At 40.6% G+C, this 21,331-nt stretch overlaps 1 protein-coding gene across 7 annotated transcripts in view; it reads left to right on the top strand.

The window, feature by feature from the left end:
• Positions 1 to 21,331, top strand: part of TTC29 (tetratricopeptide repeat domain 29) — a 468,751-nt gene that overhangs the window by 86,946 nt on the left and 360,474 nt on the right. For 6 of the 7 annotated variants that reach the window (XM_087866494.1, XM_087866489.1, XM_087866491.1 and 3 more), the window contains one exon: positions 1,691 to 1,790. The exons of the other annotated variant lie outside the window; for it this stretch is intronic. The gene's annotated coding sequence lies outside the window, so the exon portion shown is untranslated. The remainder of the gene's footprint in view (positions 1 to 1,690; positions 1,791 to 21,331) is intronic. 7 annotated transcript variants of the gene reach the window in all.

Below are 21,331 nucleotides of genomic sequence, written 5' to 3'. Positions count from 1 at the left end.
ACATTAAGGTTCTTAATTCATTTTGAGTTTATTTTTGTATATGGTGTAAGGAAGCAGTCCCATTTCGTTCTTTCACATGTAGCTGTCCAGGTTTCCCAACACCATTGTTGAAGAGACTTTTTCCCATTGCATATTTGTGCCTTTGTTGAAGATTAATTGATCACTTAATCATGGGTTTATTTCTGGGCTCTATATTCTATTCTACTGATTTTTGTGTCTATTTTTATGCCAGTACCATACTGTTTTGATTACTTCGACTTTGTAGTATATCTTGATGTCTGGGATTGTGATACCTCCACTTCTGTTCTTTTTCAAGATTCCTTTGTCTATTCAGGGTCTTTTGTGGTTCTATACAAATTTTAGGATTATTTGTCCTGGTTCTGTGAAAAATGCTGTTGGTATTCTGATAGGAATTGCATTAAATCTATACATTGCTTTGGGTAGTGTGGACATCTTAACAATATTTATTCTTCCAATCCATGAGCATGGAATATCTTTCCATTTGTTTATGTCATCTTCAATTTCTTTCATCATGTTTTATAGTTTTCAGACTACTGGTCTTTCAACTCTTTGGCTAAGGTTTATTCCTAGGTATTTTATTATTTTTGATGCAATTCTAAATGGGACTATTTTCTTCATTTCTCTTTCTGCTACTTAATTAGTGTACAGAAATGCAATGGATTTCTGTACATTGATTTTGTATCCTGTGATTTTACCGAATTCATTTATCAGTTCCTAGTAGTTTTTTTGGTGGAGTCTTTAGGGTTTTCTATATATAGTATCATGTCATCTGCAGGTTAAACAGCCTTGCATACCTTGCATACCTGGGATAATTCTGCTCGGTTATACAGTATATAGTATATAATTCTTTTTCTATATTATTGGCATGCATACTTCTTTAACTTCCTATTTACCTTTTCTCTTTGAGGAAGATGATGGTGGTGATCAGACTCTCTGCAATCTTGTACTTACCTAAAGTTTGATGTTATGGTCAAAGATTATAGTCATCTTATTTTAAAGGATTTTTAGGAATGTGATTTTAGGATTGTGAGTATGTGCCATTTGTAAATATTTCAGTACTCAGTGATCCTTGTCTTGCCTTTTATTTCTTATGCAAGTGGGACCCAAGATGCTATTATTCCCAAATTAGGGACTTAGAGACTGAAGTCTAGAAATTAGGAAAGCTGAGGATCAGTCTTGATTTTGTACCTTAGTCACTTTTAACTTATTGCATTTCATAGTTGAATCATTTCTTTCCCTTACTGTTGTAAAGTGGAGACAGCAGGATCACCCACACATTAAGTAATTTATTCAAAATCTACTGAGTGCCAACTATATGCCAGGAATTATGATAAATATTAGGGATGCAAAGATGAATAAGATGAGGCATCTGTCTTAGAGGAGCTCACTGTTTAATGAAGAAGGTGAGTAATCTGATAAATAATAATACAAATGCTTTGAGACATGACTAGAGGTTTCTGGAAATTTAGAGGAGAAAGAAACTCTGCCTTGGGGAGTGGACATCTGACTTGGGTCTTGAGGGTCCTTTGTGAAGAATTTTATCAGTTCTCTCCAGAAAGATAAAGCAAGGATTGCTCTGTGTTCATGTTGCACAGACCCTCTCCCAAAGTGACTGAGATTTGCTTAAAACTGGCTATTACTACATAATACTATGTATTTTTTTTTTCAGTGTACAGAGTGTTTTCTTATAGAAGTCTCAGCAAGATGCCTGTAGAATGGATATGATTCCTCCCAAGTCACATGTGGGAAAGAAGGCTGAGTGCAGAAAAGTAAGTAACTTGCCCCAGGGCCCACTCAGTGGCGTGGCCTGGATTCAAACCTTGCCTTCTTCTGATTCCAAAACTAAAATTTTTCCTCTTGTTCAGCTCTGATTACGTAAATAATAGCGTCCAACAGCAGCATTTCATCAAGCTTCCTGTTTAAAATGGAACGTTTTTCATTTGTGCTTCCATTGAAGAGTTGGCCCAGATACCCATTAGTGAAAAGGAGCTTAAGAACTGCTCTCTCAGGCCAGCCCAGGGTTCTGTCCAACCCAATATTGTGTTGACAACAGAGGCCTCAAGGGATTTTCCAGGAAAGGACATCGTTTTCCTCTCTGACATTAGCCTTAAAGGTTAGGTGTACTCTCAGTAGCCATTTATGACTCTGACATTCATAAATTTGGTCAAACGTTTATGAATCCATTCATATTCCTTGCCGTACTTCTTTTGTGGTAATGAGCTCTGTGTGTTTGTTATTTTCTGGGTAAAGTAATACTTTGCTTTATTTGTTCTTAACTCACCTCACTCAATTCGAGGGAGTCCTCCTCCTCTAGCAAGGAATTGAGAATTATGAGAATAAGTGTACTTGAGTTTACCTTACACATGATCTCCAAAATTCTCTAGGTGTGTTTTATTTTTTTCTTGAACAAGAATAAATAAGATTGTACATTATATTTCTGTGGCAGAGGGACTAATATTTTATTTAGAGATTAGAATTCTGTCTCCTGGCATATTTCCTGTATACTTTTCGATGAGCTTACTCTGGAATTCCCTTAGAATAACCTCATTTCAGTATTTGTAATTCCTATTTGCATGTTGGAGGCGGCTCCGATCTGGCCCTGGGGACGCTTGAGGTAATTTTCGTTCTAATCTATTATAACTACTTGTGGAAAGTAGGTATATAGTAGAATATGTTATATATACTTCATAACTGATTCTAACGGATGTGTTATACAACATCATAAAGTAGGAGAAGAGTGCTGGCCCGGGTGTCAAGAATCAGGTGTTCTAGAACCATCCCTGGACTGTAGTGTCCAATTTTATAACATTAGGGATTGAATTAGGTAATTTTCAAGATCTTATTGTACTTTAATTCTGAGTGCCTGATTTCCTTGGTGATTTAACTGAATATAACCAGTTCTCGTTTTCCGAAACCCCAGTAGACCTCTCCCAATTCCATCTTGATTCAGTTGCTCTCAGTATTGTCTAAGGCATTAGACGGATCACATACACTGTTTTCTTTTATTCATATTGCCTATTTCCCACCTCAGAGATTTCTCGCAAATGAAATAATTATAATTTCTTCAGATTACACCCTTACAGAAATAATGACTGAATTTCCCATAGGTTATTCTTAAGTGATGGGTTTATTTTAGGTTCCACAAACCTATCCTGGTTGGCACTGGGCTTGAAGGCCTCCTGTGTATTCCCTTTGTTCTAAGTGGTCACCCTTGTAATTGAGTAATATCATCCTTTAGAAGTTATTAAAAAGTAAATATTGACCAAAGGCTCTGCATGTGAATCTGAACTTTTTCAGAATCCTAAGGCCAATCTTATCTGTCCCAGGCACATTTGTTTGTTGACTTGGGTAAAAAAAAAAAGTTTCAGCATTGGCCACTTACTGGCTTTGCCATGAGGAACATACATTTGGTAAGAATTGCTTTCTCTGCCCTTTTTCAAATAGCGAATGGAAGGCCATAAAGTTCTCAGTCATTTATATACATCACTCTGCAAATGAACACTCATCGTACCTCCTACTTCCTTTTGTGACCAGATGTCCGCCAGCTCTACCTAGAGGCCCCTAGTGCTCCAAGCACACCATTCATGATGTGGTGAAAACAAATGAACTTACAGGTCAAACAATCCCTTCTGTAAAATGGAGCCAGTGACATATCATAGGGTTGTGCTGGGGACTACATGAGGATTACAGCACACCTCTGACACACAGAGGGTATTTAAGTTTATGAGTGTTGGTTCACCCCACCTTGCACTCTGGTTCTCTAATTAAGCCAGCCAACGATGCAAATAGGAATGGACTACAGCAGCAGAGGAATATGGAAGCAACAGGACACCAAACTCCAGGAGAAAGGGTCTTCACAAATAGAGAAGTACTACAGTCTGTGAAAACATAAGTGAACTCAGTGTGACTTATAAAGCTGACCAGACTGATGGTCATTCTTTTTAGAAAAGTTACTTCTTATGGTCAAACTGGCTCTAGTTGTCATCAGTTGCTATGTTCTTTTTACTTTGCTACGTGGCTCATGTTAACTGCAATGATCTGGGTCTTTCTCTTAGATAGCCTACTTTATTAGGCCATAAAGCTTTATGTGTCCAGGTTTGAAATCAGGGCCCCTGCTTCTTAAATGGTTTTCTTTGACAGTTGAATACTTCTTTCAACCTCTTTGTGCTGTCAGAGAGTTACAGTCATGACAGAGTTGATTTCTGCCACCTGCCCTAGCATAGCCCTTACAGGACCTGTTTTCTCTATTCACCACCCAGGACCTGTATCCTCTCTCTGTATCACTAAGCAGAGGGATGAGGGGGCAGGAAAGGGAGAAAAAAGGAAACATAAATCCTGGGAAAGTCCTTTGAAAATCCTAATTTTACATAGGGTAAAAGTTCATAAAATTACACTCTTTTGGTGTCTCTAAAATTCAAACAAACATGTAACAATTTAAAAATGTTAGAAAAGAATGAACAGAGGTGCCCAGTTGGCTCAGTCTGAAGAGTGTGTCACTCTTGATCTCAGGGTTGTGAGTTCAAGCCCCACACTGGGTGTAGAGATTTCTTAAAAAAAAAAAAAAAAAAGGAAAGAAAAAGAAGAAAACAATGAATCACTTTGTTTTAGAAAGAATAGGCTGTATATTTATTCATAAAGATACTCCATTAATGCTGTAAGATTCAGAAGGTTGATTTTTTTAAAGTCCAAATCTCTCGTTAAGGTAAGGTACATAGTAGAAAGCACTTGGTAGACCATTGAGATTATAGTGATGAATAAAACACAGGTTTACCTTCATTCCATTTATCATCTGAGCAAGGAAGCTGGAAATATATTTATATATGCAAATTAAGATAATATTCAGGATAATAAGATAACATACTGTAGTGGTACAACGAAGAGGGAGACCAACTGTCATGGGGGGATTTGGGAAATGGGAGTGTTAAAACTGGGTCCTACAGAAGGGGTAAGGCTTAGACTGGCCTGTAAGGGGAAGAGCAGAAACTGTGTTTGGGGAAAGGCAAGCACCCTTGCTTGGAAGGATCTGGAGAGCGCCGGGGAAGGATGTAGTGGAAGACAGACGTGCACAAGCCACCCAGTTATCTACATATCTATTCTAGTTATTTCTTTTGAATGCCATCGTCTTATCTAGTGTGCATCTTGTCAGGACTTTAGGTCCCACGTTCTAATTTGGAGAGGACAAAGCTTTTTCTGAAGCCGTCTTGTGGTCTGCTAATCTGAACATCACACGGGTGTTCAGGTAACAGAATGATTGCTCAAAAAACTCACTACTGAAATGTTCCTTACTGGCTGTGAAGAAAGAGGTGGGCTTTGCGGGCTGGCAGGAGGAAGCTGGAAGATTTAGGCAGTGCTGCTGGTGGTGGAGTTTTGACTGTCCAAGTTTCCACGCTCAGTGCCTCAGTTTCTTCAGTCCTAAAATGGGGGTAATAAGAGAACCTATTGGGTATATATTCTTGTTTCATAGAACAAGGAATGTAGAGGGAAGTCTGTGTCAGGGTTAACTCAGCAGTTAATACTGCTGCTGGGAGACCCGCCTTTCTATCTTTCTCTTCTTTTCTCTGCCATGCTTAGCAGTTTGTTTTGGTGTGTGGGCTTCTAATGGTTGCAAGATGACTGCTTCAGTTACTGGCATGACATGGCCAGTTCCTGCTGGTGCTTCTCTCGACTACTGAGGGAAGTCTTTCCCAGAAATTCCCAATAGATTACCCCTCATTTCTCCTCGTTTATAGCTTCTCGAGGAAGAACCCATCTAGCTGGAATCAACAGCTGGCAAAGGAGAGGATTGACAGAGACCGGCCATGACTGTTCCCCTGGGGCTGGGGACAGCGTAGACTTCTCTGAGCTCTTGACAAGAGGGTGGTAAACACAGTAAAAAATATTGGGGCTCAGGGTGCAAGAAAGAAGAGGAAGCAATGGCTTTGGGGCTGGCAGCTGAGTATCTACCTTACTTCCTCTGTAGTGTTCCGAGAATTGAATGGAAGGACCCATAAAATTACTTAGCAAAGTGCCTGGCAAATGATAAGCCCACAATAGAAGGTAGTGGTTATTGTTATTTTTGTTCATATTAGCATTTAATATTATTTCATGTAAATGCACTTTTTCCTCTGATGTGGGCAGAATCATCTTTCCCTGTGTAGCTGATTTTATCTTATATAAGGTGTAGTAACTCTGATGTTCTCTCAAAGATGCAAATGGGAGTTCGTCTGTTTGCCAGCATATGTAGAATGGCAATGGTTTTTTTCCTTTAAGGCATGTGTTCTTCAGGATGTGAACTCTGGTGGCTCAGAAAGTCCAAGCCATGTGAGTAGTAGCCATCTGCTACTTATTAGCTGGGTAAACTTGGCTAAGTTAGTTACTCTGTGTCTTTGTTCCCTCATCTTTCAAATGAGTATGATCTTGGGGCTTAACTCAGAGATTCTTATGAGTTAACTCATTTAAAGCAGCATTGAAAGAGTGCTTAGTACATAGTAAGCATTCGGTAGATGTTAGTTGTCTGAAGGCCAGGCGTCCAAGGACTAGGACTTAGATTTTTCAACCTGTCTTCTGGAATCAACCTATAATCTCATTATGGGTTTAGATTAATGCTCAATGAGAGGCAGATTTTGGACTAATCACACTGTAACCACATTCTATGCTGGTGGATTTCTGGTGAAAGTGCATAGGAAAGAGAGAAGGGGTGTCCCAAACCCATTTACCTAATAGGGACTTGACGGGAGTATAAACACAGCTATTTTCATGATAAGGGCTTTTGGCAGCAAACAACAGAACTGTTGTCTACCAGGTTTGGAGAAAGAGATTTCTTTTTCTCACTTGGTGGAATGGTGGAGTTGCCTACTGATGGAAGGGGTGCTTTACAGTTTTCAGATGGTGACTGCAGCTCCAGGAACATGAGCACATTCAAAGCGGGAAGAAGAGGAAGGAGGCAGCACAAGAAACACCCATCTTTTATATCAGGAAGGCAAACACTTTTGTAGAATCTCCCAGCAAAATTCTTCTTGGGTCCTCTTGGGGAAAAGACCTGACATGTCCATGCGAGCTTCAGGAGAAGCTGGGAGAGTGAGCATTCAGTGTTTCCAGCTTTGTAGTTAGAGGCAGAACAAGGGAGAAGGGAGTCAGAAAGGAGTTGGAAATGGAAATTGGGGTAGCCAACCTGCATCATCTGCCATAATAGTTTTAAACATGAGAGCACAAAACCAGCGCTTCGTATTTTCACAAAGGCCGAGGCAGAGAAAGCAAAAGGCAAACAGAATTGGATGAAGATAGCTCTGCTCTGTCACATTGGCCCATCAGCTGCTGGTGAAGGATTTAGCTTCTCTTCTATTGTGTACTGTTGTTTTAAGGGAAAAAAACAATCTCCATTTGGTTTTACCATGCTGAGTGTTCCAGAGTCTCTTTGTCTTTCCATAATTTACTTTGCAAACAGAAGGATGCGAGGCCGGCCATTTGGCAGGTGGGAGAAAAGCCGTAAGTTACCTTCTGTTTTAAATATAAAATATCCTCTTTGAGTCTTGCCCTGTGGTGCTGGGAAGTCTGAACCCTTCCCGCATGCACCAAACTGGACTCACGAGGTTTTCCTAGAAGTAGTCTGTTTCCCATCTCCAGTATTTATAACCCTCTCTTAGACAAGAAAATGGACTGTAGTAGGAAGTCATATTAAGATAGAAGGGGGATTTAGGCCACCTCGGTAGTAAAAGGTAAATTCATTTGGTTGAAAAGATAAATGCAGATAAAAGCCCAGTAAACAGGAGCCCAATGCCCTGGCACAGGAAGCAGAGAGACAGTGGACTTGGCAGTCATCCTCGGGAGCCACTCACCTTTGCTGAAGGCTGGCTTCTGAGCAGCTGCGAGGGCCTGGGGGGGGGGGGGCTGTGCCCCATGCTGTGGGGGGGGGGGGAATGGAATGACTGCTGGGCAGGTAGGGACTGGCAGAAGGTGCTTCAAGAGGGTGCGGAAACAGATGAGCAAGGAGTGAGAGCCTGGCAGGTGTTAAGAGCTACACAGTCAAAACTAGCCTTAGGTCATGGTGCTCAGAAAACTTTTTCAAATATGCCCTTTGCTTTTAGAAAACAAAACAACACAATACAACAGAATTCCTTTGTCTTTCTTAGCAGTGAAACATCATGTTTAACTAGAGAACATCTTTATTTGGAAGTAACTGAAGGTGCTATGGACACTGCCTGGGCAGTCGCTGGCGTCTTGCTAGAGCAGTGTCGTACTTCCTGTGGTTCGGATCGCTTCATTACGTTGCCTGAATGTATCCCACAATATGTGGACCAGCCATCCACAACGAGACTTAACTGGTCCAAAATATCCGCAGTGCTGAAGTTGAGAGACTGCACTATCATAAAGATACATGGGGGAGAAAGAAAAATGAGAATCAGTACAATTGTAGAAGAATGTACAAAACGAAGAAGTGTTTTGAAGATAGGACTTGTAGGGGCGCCTGGGTGGCGCAGTCGTTAAGTGTCTGCCTTCGGCTCAGGGCGTGATCCCGGCGTTCTGGGATTGAGCCCCACATCAGGCTCCTCCGCTGGGAGCCTGCTTCTTCCTCTCCCACTCCCCTGCTGTGTTCCCTCTCTCGCTGGCTGTCTCTGTCAAATAAATAAATAAAAATCTTAAAAAAAAAAAAATAAAGATAAGACTTGTAAATTCTATCCAAAGGAATCTGCAGAGGATGGTTCAGTGAGTTTTGAAGAGGCTTAGGAGTTCACCAGAGATGGGGGTGAGAGGGGCTTCCTCAAGGGATTACACAAAGAAGGCAAGAAAAGACTGCGGGCAGAAGCCTATCCAAAAGCAGAAAGCTTCCAGATTGTACTATGTGAGAGGGAGGAAGTGCTGGGAAGTGATTCTAGAGGGGTAGACAGGATCAAATTATTACTGGCCCAGGAAGACAGTCTAAAGAACTTGAGCTCAGTTCTGTAATTGAGAACAATTGAAGAGCAGCAGGCAAATGATTGCTATAACACAAATTTAAAGTGAGCTAAGTAACTATTACTCTGAAATAAATGGAAAACTATTAAAGTGGCCCAGTTACCCAAGCCATTAGCGTTCTGCCAATTCTCCCTCCTTCCCTCCATCTCTCTGTCTTTGTCTGTCTTTCTGTCTCTCTTTCACACACATCTTTGTTGGTATATCCCAGGAAACATCTGTACTCTCGTATTCTGCCTTTGTGGAAGAGAGACTGTCAGTGATCAGTGAAGAGGTCTGTTCCAGGGGGGAGAGGAAAGCCAGGACAGGTCTCATCCTCTGGACAACGTGGAGGCACAAAGAGCTGAGAGATCTTTATGAAGCCAAGAGAAGAGAGACAATTTGGGCAGGAAAGAGACCACGAGAAAAATGAAGGCTAGGCCGTTATGATGTATTGCCATTTGGGATTTATGGGTTTGTATGTAGAGCAGACAAGGCACCTGAGGCTCCATGAATGAAGTGGAAGACAGTGGCCAGTGGGTTTGAAGAGAGCAATCCGTAGCAGTTGAGTCACTGGATAAGGACTTTGGTGGCTTATTCGTGTAGCCATCAGAGATGCCTGAGATGATGGCAGGACCTGGGGTAGAGATGAAAAATTTGAAGCAGGTGTCAGATTTATCTATGAATGTGATGGAATGGTTGGAAAATAATAGTGATGAGGGGTGGGTAGAAGATATTCAATGGCTTCATCTGCAGAGCAAGAGTGAGTTTTTCAATATATGGGGCAGCTATCCCTGGAAATAGCAACAGGAAGCCAGAGAATGCCAACTTAGTACTGGGGTGAGTAGTACTTGAGAGAGCCACATGTAAAGTTCCATTCTCAAGAGAGTGCCAGAAGGGGAGAGATTGTTTGGGGAAGAAGACAAAGATGTTGGGAAGCTCATTTAACATGAAATGGGGGTTCCAGAGGTAATAGCTAAAATTCTTCATGAAAATGGGAGCAATAGATTGGGTGTATTAGTTTGCTAGGGCTGCATAACCAAGTACTACAAACTGGGGGGCTCAAACAACAGAAATGTATTGTCTTGTGGCTCTGGAGACTGGAAGTCCAAGATCAAGGTGTCAGTAGGATTGGTCCCTTCTGGGGGCTGTGAGGAGGAATCTGTTCCATGCTCTCCTCCAGCTTCGAGTGTTTGCTGGCAATCCTTGCTGCTACTTGGCTTGTAAACATATCACCCTAATCTCTTCGCACTTTCACATGCTGTTCACTGTGTGTCTCTGTTCACGAGGTATTTTTTGTTTTTTGGTTTTTGTTTGTTTTTTTTTAAAAGGACACCAGTCATATTGAATTAGGGCCCACTCTACTTTCTCTCTAATTTCAACTGAGTACATTAGCAGCAACTCTATTTCCAAACAAGGCCACATTATGACGTACTGGGGTTAGGATTAAAATATACCTTTAATTTTTTGTGGGTGGGGGTCACCGATTCAACCCATAGCATGGGGGTGAAAGAGGGACAGAAAAGTATTAGAAAAGACTAAGGGACAGGAAAGAGCATAAGAGAGACATTCCCTTTAGCCACTGATCAAGAATGACAGTAGTGTGACAGTCGGAGGAGTAAGTTGGTCGTACGTTTCTGAATGTCTCTGTGGTGGCCCGGTGAGGTCCAGCTGGGATGGACGTGCCTATCCCAAGGCATGCAGGCTGGGTACTGTCCAATGCTAGAGGTATACCATTGACATGAATAGTCACATCGTTTACGGTGTGACTTGTCTTCTCTTCTAGCAGATACTGACCGGGCCTCAGAATATGGATGAGGAAGTTTGCAATGGACTCCACAGGCCTCTGAATTGGGAAAAAATCTTAGCACCTGTTACGATGCATGCTAGTATGAAGGCTTTCAAGAGGTTTTCTTCTAAGCTAAAGCCAGAGAATAGAAGCTATTATCTCTTTGTATCCATTTCCCCAGTGCCTTAAAATCTGATACAAAGTAAGCACTCAATAAATAAATGAAGAACTAATTCCAAATGCCAGTAATATGGTTATAATTAATTAACTGAATTCAGAGGGAAATATGAATTCAAAGATTGAATTCTTGGAAAATAGCAAAGTGTGAGAATATTGGAGACATTTCTGAAGGCTATAATGTGTCTATGGTTTGAATTTTTGTATGTCTCTGTAACACATTCTTTTCTCTTACGAAGTCAACTTCCAGAAGCGTTTTCTACTTGGCTGTTTCTAAGAGGTTCAAACACTTTTATTAGAAAGGTATTTAAAGATAAGTACCTGGAAAACAAGGTTTGGGTTTTTTTTCTGTGTAGGGGGGGTTTCTTTTGTTGTTGTTTTCATCTTTTTCATTATTGCAAATGTTGTAAGTCACTTTTGCCTGGTTGCACAAGAAACATGTTTTTGCATCTGTGGTGTGGGGGGAATTCAAATGCCTATAATAATGGATCATAGTAGGTAAATGGTGTGATTAATATTACCAAGTTAGTCCTAAAAGTCATAAACCATTCAGCTGAATTTATCCAGATTGTATGAGATACGAGAGAAGAAAATAAGTGTTCTTAGATGATCTATTCCAGAATTTAAAGTGTCACAATTTTCTAGAAGACTAGAATGATGCATCAGTTAGGATGCTTTTAGCTGCAAGGAAGGAGCAAGTCCAAATCAAAGTGACTTTAACAACTTATTGTCTCTTGGGGCGCCTGGGTGGCTCAGTTGTTAAGCATCTGCCTTTGGCTCAGGGCGTGATCCCAGAGTCCTGGGACTGAGCCCCGCATCGGGCTCCCTGCTCTACTGGGAGCCTGCTTCTTCCTCTCCCACTCCCTCTGCTTGTGTTCCCTCTCTTGCTGACTGTCTCTCTGTCAAATAAATAAATAAAAATCTAAAAAAAAAAACCCCCCAAACAAACAAAAAACCCCCAACTTATTGTCTCATATGGCAAGTAGGAGGTAGGACTGTGCTTGATTGAGGAATCCCACAGCTCAAGGACCCACAGTAGATCGGGGATCTTTCTGCTCCACCTCCCACCACATGTCAAAAAATTCCTTTAGGGTCACAGGATGGCTCTAGAAGCTCTAGGCATAACATGAATTCATTTATTCAACAGTTATTTATCTAGGGAATATTATGTGCCAAGGTTCTAGGTACTGGGAATATAATGGGACTATGTGGACACAGTGGAATGATTTGGCCATAAATTTCCAAAGACATTTCTACTATAGTATTAGATAAGAGACGAATTGTCTGCCTTTGTCAAGTTTACATTCTAACAGGAGGAGAGATCAACAAAAGGGATGGAAAGAAATAAATATGTAATATTTCAAGTAGTTGAAAATGCTGTGAAGAACAGTGAAGCAGCCTGTGGTCATAGAGAAGGGTGGAGGGGCTGCTTTATGAATGGTTGTCCAGAAAGTCTTTGGCTACAAGGAAGGGCCTGAATGAAGGATGGGGGTGTACCATGAGAATGTGTGGCAGGGAGGGCTTCTGAGTAAGCTCAAGCTCTTCACGTAAGGGCACGCTTGGTGTGTCTGAGAAGTAGCACAGAGGCCAGTGTGGCTGGAAAGGAGTGAGCAAGGAGAAGATTTACAGGCAATAGGATGTCCAAGGTAAAAAATGTCAGATTATAAAGGCCTTTATGGGCCATGAGTAGAATTTTGAATTTTTTCATAAGGTGGGAAGTTTTTGGTGAGTTTTGAGCAGGAAGATGACATGATTTATGTTTGTAAAGGATACGCTCTGTCTCCATGATGAGGAATTGACTGTAAATGGGGAGGGTGGAGATACGGAGTGTGCTTAGCGGGCTACGGATGTAGCTCAGGTTAGGGAGGTGGTCAGATTCAGGATATATGCTGACAGCCTCATTCATCAAAAGCCTGAGATAGGAACAATGGGAATATTCTTCCCGTGTGCCTTTTTAAGATTGAGAAAAGGTTTCCCAGAAACCTCCCAGCTTACTTCTTGGTTCTTATTTGTATGAATGACGTCTTAAACCTAGACCTCCAATTTACTGGCAGGTGGAAGGAGACCACAATGTGTGGCACAGACGGATAAAAACCACTCTGAACTACAGAAGGGCCAGACTCTCCAGGAGGACTTGGCCACTTGGAGGAGGGAGAAAATATTTGAGGATCTGTGAAGCTCAGCACAAAATAAAAATGTGGAGCCCTTGTTTGAAAATTATTAAAAATTTGAAAATGAAGACAACAAAGCATTGAACCAAGTTCAGGGTCCTTCTCTGCATGGGTTCCTGTGGGATTGCTGATGAAACCAGTTCTTTCTGTTAGCAAAGAAGCAGCTGTTGAGTGCCAACCGACGTTTTTTATCTCACACAAATTATATTCTGGGAGAATTTACACAGTCTTGGAGGCAGCATCAAGGTTTTCAGATCACTGAGTTCTTGCTTAGTGTCCTACCAGCTAGAAGAAGAAAGTAGTGCTTACTGGACTCAGAGGAGGTAATTCCTGCTCATTCTTACCCTCCTTTGCACTGTGTGTTGAGGGGAATCTCCCTTTGTCCATAATCTCAGAGGTGAATCTCAGAAGTGAACTCATCTACCCATTTCCTGACTGACTTCTCATCCCTCTAAATCCTGACCGCTTGACTCATTTAATGTCCTGCATCTTTCCTTAGACCTGATAAGGGCTGCAGTTTCTCCTTCCCTCTCTTCTGGGATTTGTAGTCCTGCTTTGACTATGCCTTTTGGGGTTTTGTAGGATATTTACTTCTAAGGGAATACCTGGCCCCTGACATTGTGACCAGTGTTCCTGGAGGGTTTACTTTACTGCACCCACACATTCTCTTCCCAGGCACTTTTGGTTTGGGTGTCTGTTGGCGACCCCATTAGTAAGATGCCATTGAAGTACACACTACCTCACTCCTAAGAGGAATTCTTGACAGTTGTCTCTGAATCTGTTAGTTACCTACATAGCTTCACAGCTTTCCTGGATTTTATATATTGTCATCGCGTGTCATCACATTCCACCACTGATGGGGACAAGGAGAGGAGGGGACAAACATCTCCAGAGTCATATTGCTACTTTAGAGTAAGCAATTGTTTTTTTGGGGAAAAGAGTATATAAGTACCAGCCAATAGGAGGAACAAAAGAAAGTGTACTTTAAATAGACAAAATTTGTTTTGTGTTTTTTTGTTTCTTGGGGTTTTTTTGTTTTTTGTTTTTTTGTAAAAGAACTTCTTGCCTTTTAGGGCATGATGTTTTTGTATCTCTTCAAGCAGAAGAGCAATCAGCTGCCCCCATGAGTCAGATATTCAGTGGTCAGAATAATTTGGACATCACCCTCTGAATCAACGTCTTTCAGTTTTTCTTCTACTTTGGATTAGAGTTCCATCTGAAGGCTGCAGGTTTCTAGGACATTATTCTTTCAGAATGAGCCCAAGCCCAGCAGTTTCTAAGTCAGGGAGACCTAATTCTATGAGGTTTACGATTGCTAGTAGACTTCAGTGTTCTATGTGATAATTGTGATGATGATTGAAAATGATCTAAATATGTTAAATATGTTACAAGATAAATAGTTTTCTTCTACTGAATTACTATTATTGGCTAATCATACCAAAATATGTATATAATCATGCCTGTATTATTTTAAAATTTTTGATTGAAGGTATTTTTTTTTTCATAAGACTGATTATGCCAGTCCGACCACTTTTGCTTGGATAAGTTCTTTCCTTGGTGCTGAGTGTCACCCTCTATGCCCAGCTATCACTTCTGACAGATGAGGGCTTCCAGTCCTACAAATGCAGACCCTGCAGGTCACATGTCCCTGAGATGGAGAATGTGATTCCTCCCAGGGGCCAGGTATGCAGACCGTTATATCGTCTCACACTCCAAGAGAGTCTCCCCTCTCCAGACTCGCTGAGCCTCCTTTGATGGTACAGCATCTTTATCTCTGACCCCTAAGCAGGGTCACTGTTGTAACAGCCTAGAGAAAGCTTTCAGGAATGAATGAGTGCGCAGAGAAATCAGGTAGCGCGCTCTGTCCAGCACGGTGATCATTTCTGACAATGCGGATAGAGGGACTTCTGCAGTCCATTGATTTCAGTGTCAGGCAGATGAAAAGTAGCATATTGATGAGCCTTTGTCATTACTTTGCCAAAGGTGTCTTGTCAGATAAAAGACCGACACAGGAAACTGACTTAAGACAGGCCATCACATCAATTTTCTTGGTGCTGAAGGAAAGAGAATGAACTGTGATATTTAAATTAATCGATGCCTATAGAGATACTGTTAAACTCTCACAATAAATTGTTTTGATTTGCAAAAAAAAGAAGAAGAAGAAGAAGAGAGGTCTACAACAAGGGTAAAGGACAATGGGCCACAGAAGTTGAAATAAAAGACTTCTATTCACGGCAACAGTGAAGTCGTACAACTGGGACTCTTTTTTAACATTTATCTCGATTAAAGGCTTATCTGTATAGCATGATGGTGTAAAATGCCTGTGCAATCTTTTTTAACTTCCCAGTATTGGGAACTCACAGCTGAGAGCAAAGGCCACTATGGAGTCTGCCTTCTAAATTCAGAGAGAACCTCAGGCTGGGGTTCCAGTTACTTTCCCAAAGGGCTTGCTAAAAGTATCATTTGAGCAGACTCAGAGATAAACTTAACCTTTTCCCAACCACTACTTTTCCCACTGTCTACTCATCCTCTCTTAGTATAAAGAAGATTGGAAAGGGGCCAGGAGATAACTGTTAGAGGCCCTGACCTCCTCTTACTTTCCTAAAGGAGAGAGAAGCAGACGTTTATTGGTCTCTTCTCTGGAGCTAAAGGGAATGGATGATAAAAGCCTTCCTCGTAAGGTTTGTGGGTGTCAGCAGGAAATGGACCCTGGCTTCCCACTGGATGTCTCCTAAGCGATAGGACTTGCAAATTTGCTTTGGTGTTCTGAGGGCAGGGACATTAAGGAAAGATAGTGGGATAATAAAGCCAAATGGAGGAGGCATGGATTGACTCTCGAGTATTTTATGGTTCCCAAGAATGGGCTGGGAAGAGCTGCAAATATAGAAGAAATAGGGAGGGGTGAATGTCAGCTTTCTGGGGACTCCTGTAGTCTGGGATGTAATGTGGTGGCCAGGTGTGGGCCAACTTTTGAAAATGCTTTCAGATTTTTAAAGGAAATACCTTGGAGTTGAATCCAGTGCCAACAGGGTCTTGGGACCACTTCCTGCCCACTTCTGCTTCATAGACCACACTTTGATTAGGGGGCTGACCACAGAGAAAAAGCAAGAGGAATTTTTGCACTGTTGAGGTGTGATTGTTCACAAAGAGTGTTTGGGCCAACAAAGAAGTGTGTGCCATGCTAAGACCTGTCAGGATGTGGATCTTCTCCTTACCTCCTCCCCATACTAACACCAGAGGAAAAGTAGAAAGGGGAAGGAGCAGAACAAAGTTCTAGAAAAAAAGGTCTGCTGGCCTGCATGGGTCTGAGCAGGGAAAAATCCTTGATTCTAATAAGAGGTTGGTCTGAACCAAGTGTGAATAACTAAAGATGACAGAACAGCCATGAAGTTGGATTTAGAAATTATTCATGGGAAGGGAGTCGGCAGTAAAACTGAAAGAAATTATTGGAAAACAAAAATTTCCACAATTATAACTCAATGACTTAAGATATATCAAATAAACCATTACATCATTTTCTCTAGTGAATTTTTTAAGCTGAGTAATTACAGGTTTATTTTTAACAGGGTAGGAAGTTTCACTCTTCATCCTCCACAAAGAAGGCATCCTAAAATCATGACAGCAGAAGTGCAAATGCACTCCTTGATGTGGGGAGGGCCGAAGTGCCGTAGTTCAAGGTCAGCCCGCCTCTGCTGACCTGACCTCTAACTGCAGACACAAGAGAGAGCCCAGGTCATGTTGGTCAAATTGGCTCACACCGCCCATGGCAGAACTTTAATGAAATAGTTCATTTTTGTATATGCCAATAAGTTTTAGCTTGTTTTGTTATGCAGCAAAAGCTATCTGATATAATGGTATTGCATGACATTTGAAAATCATCTTTAAAATGAAGTCATCCCATGGTCGCATCATCCTAACATAGCTCAGCATTTTAGAATTTGTCTATTACTTATGTTGGCCTGAACTTCCATTTGGATATGTGATTCTTACAGTTCCTGTGATGACATAGATAGTCTGGTCCAACTGCCTTCTCTTTCCGGCATGCGTGTGCAGGCGTGCACGTTCCCTTTGAAGACACTGACATTATTAAGTGATTGCTTGTGTTGGGTCACCTTCCACACCAGTGTTTCAGCTCCATGAAGATTCAGTCGAATTTTCACAGCTTCGCCGTGTCCTTGGTCTGATCAGAGACCTAGTATGCTCCAAGTGTGTGGTGAGGTGGCAGCAGCAGCATTAGCAGGAGCAGAAAGAACTCCTGGGCTGAACTTTGTGGCTGCTGACACTAACATTCATCCTGTAAAATGTTGTCTTTTGTGAGTGTTTTGGTCTAATCTCATTTTATGGGGAAAAATATACATTTTTTTTCCTGTATTAGCCTTCGACATTAAATTCTTTAAAAAATATTTCATTTTGTTATTAAAAAATTTTTTTATAAAGATTTTTTAATTCATTTGTCAGAGAGAGAGAAAGCTCAAGCAGGGGGAGCAGCAGGCAGAGGGCGAAGCAGGCTCCCTGCTGAGCCAGGAGCCCAATGTGGGCCTAGATCCCAGGGTCCTGAGATTATGACCTGATTCAAAGGTGGTTGCCTAACCAACTGAGCCACCCAGGTGTCCCTAAAAAAACTTTTTAAAAGATAGCTGATTTCTCTTTTCCCCTAATGATATGCTTTTATTTTTTAAAATTTTTTTTCTCCAAACGGTCAGTAATTTAATGGCAGTTAATCAAATCAGACCGAGGTAAGTGTTCTGCTTGGCATGATCTAGGAAATAACTATAGACCCAGGAGTCTGGAGATTTAAATTTTGTTGTTGGCTCTGTCACTGGTTAGTAGAACAAATTGCTTTGCCCCATTGTATTTCTGTTTTCCCCATCTTTTTTTTTTTTAAGATTTTATTTATTTATTTGAGAGAGAAAGTGAGAGACAGAACATGAGCAGAGGGGGAGGGGCAGAGGGAGAAGCAGACTCTTCGCTGAGGAGGGAGCCCGATGCAGGGCTCAATCCCAGGATTCTGGGATCGTGACCTGAGCCGAAGGCAGACGCTTAACCGACTGAACCACCCAGGTGCCCCCAGTTTTCCCCATCTTTAAAGTGAGAAAAGTGTGCCTTAATAGGCTCAGAGTAAGGAAGAGCAGATAACATGGGATCATCTGCTTCCAGTGAAGACAGTGGGTGTAGGTGCGTGAATTTGGGAGGTAGGTGTGCCCGAGGTGTCTTGTGGCATCCAGGAGGAACAGACTGTGGACTCAACCCAGAAGATCCAGCTGCTGTCAAAAGGCATCTCCTTGCTCTCTCCTCTCTTCCTATTCAAAATAATACTGTACCGGTTGCCTATAGAAATAGCACCATAGATAGGCCAGCAAGGAACTTTGAATGAAGAGGTGCCAGTTCAACAAACCAAAGCATTTAACGGCTGAGGGAGTCAAATTAATAGAACAAACAGAAGTACATTGTATAAGTATTATTAATACCCTTATCAGGATAGGATACTATTCTCATTAGGACACTGACAAAACAAAACAAATCTATTAGGTATTTAACAATAGAGGAAATAAAATATGATTGTAAAAATTAATAAATCCTCAAGCATGAATATTTATATTGAGTCCCACTCAGAGTCAAACAGAATGAATAAAAAACACAACCTAGGCACATCAAAGTTCAGAAAGAAAATTACTTTGAACTCCAAACTCTAAACACAGCCAAAGTATCATTAATAGATATGCAAGGACTCCTTGAAAGAGAGGGATGTATTTCAACAAAATGAAAAATGAATCAAAAAGAATGGTAGATATGATACAGTAAACAGCGATAGGCAAAGAAATAAACAAAACGTGTAGTTGTCTAAGAGTTGTAAAAATAATATAGAATGAAAAATCTCAGCATAGGTGTTGCTGTGGCTAGGGTGGGTTGTGCAGAGGAGGATGTAGGAATAGAGAGCTCTAAATGTACCACGATTCTAAGTATTTATAGAAAAACATTTAAAATATGTTAAAACTTCGGTGTAACAAGCAGAGAATTTTAAATAAAACACACAACTTTCAAACCAAGGGAGGAACAGTAAAAAATCCTTCCAATTAACAAATATAAGAAATGAAAAAAATCAAAATAAAGGACAATAAATAGAAAACATAAAGTAAGAAACAGGAAGAAATCTAAGGATATTATTTATTCAGTAAATGTCATTATTGTTTATAAAAAGCTAAATTCTCTCAGATAGTACTTTTAAAAAATATTCACCTATATGCTATATGAGATGTGACTGGAAGATAGTTAATAAAAAATAAAAAGGGTATATACCATGCAAATATTTCCAAATGGAAATATAGGTATTATCAAGCAAGTAAAATTTAAGGTACAAAAACAGTAAAACTAATAAATTCATAATAAAAAAGTATACAATCCCCTCAGACAATAAAACAGTTACAGAGTTACTCATTTTTAACAAAATTGTTGAAAATATGGAAAGCAAATTTTATGGAAAAAATAACAAATTCATAATCATAATGGAAGACTAATATAATTCTCCCAGAATTGAACAGATCAAATAGACCTAAAATGTCAAGGCTACAGAAGATTTGAACAACATAATAAACTAGTTTGGCCTAATAGATACATGTCGAATTTTGTATTTCAAAGCTTAATACATAATCTTTTCATATGCACAAAGAAGGGTTATAAAAGTTGAACAAATACTAAGCCACAAAAATATTTCAAATAAATTCTTAAATGTTAATTGTCTCTCCCACCCATTTCAGTTCTTGTTTTCAGAGATTTTATTTATTTTTGTGAGAGAGAGAGAGTGCATGAGCAGGGAGGAGAGGCAGAGGGAGAAGCAGACTCCTGCTGAGCAGGGAGCCAATGTGGGGACTCGATCCCAGGATCATGACCTAAGCTGAAGGCAGCCGCTTAACCGACTGAGCCACCCAGTCTCCCTCAATACCTACATTCTTGATGAAAAAAAGAGAGCAAAACTTTTTTCAGATAACTTTGGTTTAATAAATTATACTAAATTTCAATTTAGCTTCAAATTTCATTAGAAATAAGTGATAATGAAATCACATATAAAAAATTAGAACTAGGCAAAGTAGTACTTTTGGATAAATTTGTAGCCATAAATGCATTTTTTAGATAGCACAAAAAATTAATATTCAACTCAAGAAACTAGAAAATTAACTCCCCTCCAAAAAAAGTAATTAGTAAAGATAAAATAAGAAGGCAATGAAGTAAAAAGGAGCTCATCCCCAAAGCAAAAATTTTGCTCTTTTTAAAGACACACACACACACACACACACACACACACACACACACCACAAGACTAACCTTTAGTGATTTCAATTTTAGGAAAGATAAATGGACACTAAGTCTGAATATACGTGTGCTTAGAAATGTCTATACAAATATACGAGACTTATGGCTAATGCCAGTAGCCTAATAACCTATGTCTGTCAATTCTCCCTCCCTGATTCCCCAATAAAGTGGTAGAAAAGAAAGAAAAGGCTAAAAGAACACACACAGAAAGAGAATAGGAATGAGGTCATTAGGAGAACACAGACTTGAACACATATTTGAAAGTTGAGAGCAGGTGGAAGTGTGGAGATTGCTAGAGCGGAGCAGAGCTGAGTGCAGAGAGCAGAGCTGTTCTCCAGAGGAGCTAATCCGCTCTGTATCTATGGTTCCCAGATGCCAGCATGCATCAGAATTGCCCGGATGCTTGCTAAAACACACCGCCACACCCCAGCCCCACAGTTTTTGGTTCAGTAGGTCTGGGGTAGAGCCTGAGGATTTGCATGCCCACTAAGTTCTCAGCTAATGCTGCTATTGTTGGTTTGGGGACCACATCAGGGAACTGCTGATCTGAATAATAATTTAGGAGGGGCTCAGGACGTTGAATCATCCGGGATCATGGAAGGCAAGAATCAGACATGGACCAGAAAACAGGCTGCTTACCAAACGTCTGTGTGCAGAACCATTGTCCAATCTGTTCTTCAGCCACGTGCAGATGCCCTACAACCGGTTATCTGTCCTCAAGCAAGAAACTGGATGTTTTTTGGTTAGAGCCTTAATGAAAATGCCCGGTGGGAATTTGTATTGTTTCGATGCCCTGCGATGGTAATGTACCTATGCAATTAGAAACTAGGTACAGATTCCACACAGTGCTGGGAGTTCATTCCTGTCTCAATCTAAAGGGTCCTCAAGAAAGAGGCTTTCGAAAAATGTGCTTTTTTTTTTTTTGTCTCTAGAAAAAAATTGAAAGAAATGAAAAGAA

This window comes from Ursus americanus, chromosome 13, assembly GCF_024610735.1.
Source record: "Ursus americanus isolate L20-20 chromosome 13, mUrsAme1.1.p, whole genome shotgun sequence".
NCBI lineage: Eukaryota > Metazoa > Chordata > Mammalia > Carnivora > Ursidae > Ursus > Ursus americanus.
Note: the sequence above shows the minus strand (reverse complement) of the source record. Positions and strands in the feature narration are given on the sequence as shown.